The sequence below is a fragment of the Pelophylax lessonae genome, assembly GCF_965119305.1.
Source record: "Pelophylax lessonae genome assembly, chromosome: 2".
NCBI classification, from domain to species: Eukaryota; Metazoa; Chordata; class Amphibia; order Anura; family Ranidae; genus Pelophylax; species Pelophylax lessonae.
In genome coordinates this window covers 680,265,031-680,271,030 of record NC_138769.1, presented here as the reverse complement: position 1 = coordinate 680,271,030, position 6,000 = coordinate 680,265,031, and positions in this window count along the sequence as shown.

The following is a 6,000-nucleotide window of genomic DNA, read 5'->3' as shown; positions in this document are numbered from 1 at the left end:
ATGGTAATCCATGAGAGCAAGGCCATAGGTGCTGCAGTAATCTGGAGAGCCAGGCTGCCCAGCTCTTCTTCTATCCAATGTTTCCCAACTTCCCCTCTTCTAAACATGGCGCTACTTAACAACGCTGCTCAGGTAGGAAGAGGGGTTTGGTGGGGTGCTCATGTAGCACAGCTTTGTGTGAGAGAGCTGCAGTCTGACTCTCCAGATAGCGGTGTTCTGCTGAAAACTTGCCGAGTTATTTCCGGTGAGTGTACATCAGGAATAATTGGAGATTTCGAGCACTTGGTGTTTTCACACAACACCGGCAGCCTTTACCCTCCAGTAGATGCTAGAATTAGTGCAGATTGTTAGTCCGCCCTCTAGTTGTCCGGCCATGTTTTTGGTTACTAGTGGGCAGACTAACAATCTGCACTAATTATAGGATCTACCGGAGTGTAAAGGCTGCCGGTGTTGTGGGAAAACACCAAGTGCTCGAAATCTCCAAATATTCCTGATGTACACTCACCGGAAAAAGGAAAAACATAGGGCAACTGGACTTTAAATGAGACCAATAGCTTTACATTTCAGTAGTACACATGATAATGAATTTATTGCGTAATAACAAATTACATGGTAACAATTTTGGAGGCATGATAAAATTCACGTTAAACATTTCATAGAGCTGTTCCACATTGAATAATTATCTTAGACCCTATAATTTCATAAAAATATATTAGCATTCGTTGACCAATGTTTTTTCCGTGTACATAATTGGTATGGAGGCCTCTCACTTACGGTGTCACAGGCCACATCAATTTTTTTCTTTTACTCACCGGAAATAACATCGTTGGAGATCTCGGCAAGTTGGAGTTTTCAGCAGAACACCGGCACTTACCAAATTAAAGAGTAAAACAAATTTACTGTAAGAATAAATACTGTATATGCAGCTTAGCTGAATTACAGTAATAGGTTGTGGGCATTCAATTGGGAATTAAGGTGTATGTCTAGCCAAATGTTTTTAAGTTAGGGATGGGTTGTAAACCCGCATTTTTTTTTTTTTTTTTTAGGGTCTGTGTCTTGGCGACAAATGTCACCAGTTGTACCGAAAAATAACTGTCTGCATTGGAAGTTTTCCCCATTATGCGACAACTTAAAATTTTCCATCTCTTTTACTCGGAATGATAATGGGGACACAGACAGCAATAAAGACCTGACAGAGGATCTAACACCTACCTATTCCCATCACTATACAAAATTGGCTTTAAATAATCGTTAAACTTCTTGCAGTGTAAGGCACATAGTGGGGGAAAAAAAAAAAAAAAAAGCATGCAGCTTTCTCTATCTTTATTTTAATCAGTTTTGAAAAAAACTTGCCATCACCCTCTGGCAGTAAAGTTTGAGCAGTAACTGAACAAAGCTCATACTTCCTATAAGGCATTTTGAATCTGAAAGAACTGTTAAGCCCCTAAACAACAAATCAGTTTCTGACAAATGTGAATGGAATCCGATTTGTTGTTTATACCAATGCTGGCCATACATTGTACGAAAAATCTTTTGAACTCCTTTTCGAAAAACAAACACTCGGCCGTGATAGCAGATGATTGTGCCATCATATAATGACCGAATTATGATCGATAAATCGTTCATTGGACATAAATGAATCAGTTTTTCATTAATTTGGTCACATATACCTAGTGCAAACAGTTTGGGCGAGAAACACATTAACCTTTCAATTTATTGTTCGTTCGGCAGAATTTTCCAAACTGATCCTTCGATTTTTTTTTTCAGCTCTGAAAAGTTAAAACAGATTTTCTATTTGTGCCCATTAACTGGACGAAAAACAAACGAACTGACAAAATTACAGATTTTCAAACCATTTTTCTGCTAGTGTATGGCCAGCAAAACACTAATAGTTGTTCTTTCATACACTGATCAATAAGATGTATAATGGGTACCGCCCTGCATATTCATTCTTATATCAAACATACCATACTGCTGTACATACTGGAAATTATAAGACTTTTACCATTAAAGAATAAGTGCAATTTATTACAAAGTGCATTTATCTTTTTTGCCCTGACCAAAACTAATACACCCTCCCTTTCCACAGATGCAAACACACCTAACAGCCAGAATTCTGCTGTTTGTTTACAACCAACATTGCAAGTCTTCGGTGTCCTGGCCTCGCGTTACAGCCCCATTGACTTCTATAGGAATATGAGGTGGGAGATGGAAGGAAATAACCCTGAAGAAGTCTATGCCATATGTAATGTACAGGTGGGGCCCGGATGTAAAAAAAAAAACTTCAGCAACCACAGCTGTCAGACCCAAGTCTGGTGGGTAAATGGGTCAGTTTACATCATTGCAAAGAGGAAAAGGGCACTCTGTCTTAAAGCGTATAATTACACAAGCCCTCAGTTTTCACTGGCATGGTCTTTTAGGCAGCTGTAGAGTGGCTGTAAAGGTTGCCTTTTTATTTTTAATAACAAACATGCTACTTACCTGCTCTGTGCACAGAGCAGCCCCGATTCTCCTCTTTTGGGGTCACCTGCTGGTGCCCCTGGCTCTTTCTGCCCTTTAAGTACCGCCCAGAGCAAACTGAATTTGATTGACAGCAGCAGAAGCCAATGGCTCCTGCTGGCCTCACTGAGTCCCAGTAAGGAGGAGAGAGGGAGAGCAGTGCCGTTTCTCTTGTGTACAGTGCTGGATCGAAATCAAACTCAGGTAAGTATTTAGGGTGGGCTGGGGAGCTGCACATAAAAGTTTTTTTATGTTAATGCAGAGAATGCATTACGGTAAAAAACCTTTAGCCTTTACAACCACTTTAAGGCAAATGCTAAAGTGTGCTTAATGTACCCGAGATCATTACAAGTCTCACAGATGGTTTCATTTCACCCACTACAAGAAAATAAAATTTAGACTGAGTTTACTATAACTGGTTATTTCAGGTCTTGGAAGGCACTGCTATGTTCAATGTAATATCCCTTGATATTACACCTCAGTAGTTTACAGCTATGCATTTTTCCAGAAAGAAGGAATCCTTTCTGCAGCTGGATTTCCCAACCAGTTTATTCTACATTAGCAAGAATCCATCAGAGGACAGTAACCCCCTCGCTTCACATTGTTATAGTGTTGGTTGTGTTGAGTTTAGGATTGTCTAATCCATGAAAGATACACTATGTTGTCAAAAGTGGACACTCCTTCAATTTATTGAGTCCAGGTGTTTAGCATAAACGATCCTGTTAATGATACAACATACAAATAGATTTCAGACAATCGTGCATTTCCAACCTTGTGGGTAACAAACGGGGGAAGGTCATTTTCTGTTCCGGCATGACTGTACCCCCGTGTACAAAGCCAGATTTATAAAGATATGGTTTGAGGAGTTTGGGGGTGAAGGCACTTAGGTGGCCTAAGCAAAGCCATGACCTTAATTCCACTGAATGCCTTTCCAATGAACAGGAATGCCCATTGCGAGCCAAGTCTTCTCTTACTACAACTTCTGTGGAAATTTGTGCCAAGTTGAGAACAAATTCACAGAGACACACTTTAAAAGCTTGTGGAAAGTCTTTCAGGAGTGGATGCTGTTACAGCCACAAAGGAAAAGTGGGGTATCTTCATATTACTGCTGATGGTTTGAGTTTTGGCATTTTTGGGGTTTAACAAAGTCATTAAGTGTAATAGTAAGGTGTTCCAAAATTTTTGCGCATATAGGGAGCCAGCCTATGATTCAACTTGCTAGCAACCATTTAGAACTGAAACATGGTTTTGTGGAAGTTGTCCTTTTAAGTGTAAGGCTCGGTTCACACTACTGTGACCTGAAAGGCGACCGACTTGGGTTGGAACTTTCCAAGGCGAGTTTAGTACTACTTTGAAGCGAGGGAATGCCTGGGTAATCTTCCTGTAATGTTGGATCCAAATAAGATGAATATAGAGGAGGATCCGACTTGGAGGCAACTTCCATTAACGCAAAACTGCACTGCATTTGAGAACCACAAACAAAAAATGCTATTTTATTAATTTTTAATATTCAAAGCAATCTCCTCCGTCCATCTATATCTCCATGCTTAATTTTGCTGGGAAAACACCCCCTGGTATTTTTGGCAGTGGACATCTTGAGTAAGAGTAGATGATTTGTATATCATTTACTTCCAGGAATCCATATGCCATTAGCTCAGTCATAGGCTGAGCTGAAAACCTTCCCTCCTCTCCTGAGGACTCTTGGGATATTTTGACATGTTTGGCCTGGAAACCAAGAAGTAACTTTAGAAATGTAAAAAAAAAAAAAATTTAACACAAGTAAATATAATATGATTTCCTATCTTTTTACTAATGGTAGTAGCATAAGGATTAAAAATAGTCCATATTGATTCAGAATGAAGTTCCGCTTTAAACTCCATAGGCACATTCAGTAGTGCTAATTAGAACAGCTCTCATTGACTAACATGGAATTTCACATGTCATGCAACTTAGGGGCTTACAAGTCGGTTCCCAAGTCACAGCAGTGTGAACCAAGCCTTACCCATTACAATTACAAAGAAAATAATTTAAACACACAGAAAATTAGCAAACATTTTGGTAACTTAAACTAGTAACTTCAAGTAGTTCAAATCCTGTAGTAATAAAAAAAATCACTCATTCAAGTCAAAGCAATTAAAGATAAAGCTCCATTCACCCATACACAATATGTAAGGAGCAGCAGTGCTAAACAATTATTGCTCTTGTGATAGTGCTAAAATTAAGGCTTCTCTCAATATTAATGGTAAGTGATCCCATGCAAGGTAACTAAAAAAGCACCTTTGAACATTAAGACCTTAGTGCTACTATAAAACAGTACAGCTTGATATACATGCCAATTCAATGATAGCCTCGGCACATAACAGCTGTACTCTGAAAGGCACGTTTAGAAGTAGGGAAGATATAGAATAGCAGCCAGCACAGGTACAGAGGTCTCCAATTTACTTACAGTAAAGTGGTTGCAGCAAAGCCTTTCACCTCCTGCTTTATACTGCTTATGTTAACTACACACAATGATGTAAAAAAAAATGTAAAGCACATTCAAACTCAGTTACTTAAATCTCAAATAGGCTTTTACTAGTGTACTTCGTGTAATTTCAAAAGTTGTTTTTAATAAAATAAATATACCTAGTGATCTCATCAAGAAGGGACTTGTGCAGCCACTCCTTCTTATAAGGTGGTAACGCTCTGTCTCTCAATTTTATTTCTCAAATGTCACATGCACCCCTGGACTACAAGTAGCTGTGCCAACACACATTGTGAAGGCATGGTCCAATTGTTGGGAAGCCAGTCCAAAGCCCTGATTAGCAGCAGATGATTGATTAAATAAATGCAAGACAAGAAGTTGCTGAAAAGAGCTGCAGGAGATCTGAAGGAACTGAGATGCAAAAAAAAAAAAAAAAATTGTGAGAACAGTATTTCATAAAAGAACATGGCAGTTGTTTATGATATACTGCACACAGCGCAACCTAAACGTCATCCAGTTATGGTTTACATCTTCTTTAGAGATTAAAGAATAGAAGTTTTGTACTCAACATAAAATCCTTTCCTCAAGAGTCCACTGAGGGACAGAGAAAGTTTTACATATTTGGGTTGTATTTTTGTCCAAAGGATTATTGGCCAAAAAGCTGTAGGCCAGCCCAGGGTATTATCTCTCCTACTACTGGCATGCCTTCATTTTGTAGGAAAGCAGAACATGATCTTAAACATGGAGGGGTGGAACTTGTGTCCCTCAATGGACTCTAAGAAATGGATTTTACACAGGAAGTTTTAAACTTTTGTGATGTCCAAATGCAGGATTGGCAACAGGCCAAATGTAATAATAAGAACTGGGGACTACCTGCAACTCAAAGAGAAATAAAAAACAAAAAACTTCATGCCGGAAGTTGGTAAATGATGAGGCAGAATGGTCCACCTGGTAAAACTTACAGATAGTGTGAATAGAAGACCAGATAGTGTGAATAGAAGACCAGATAGTGTGAATAGAAGACCAGATAGTGTGAA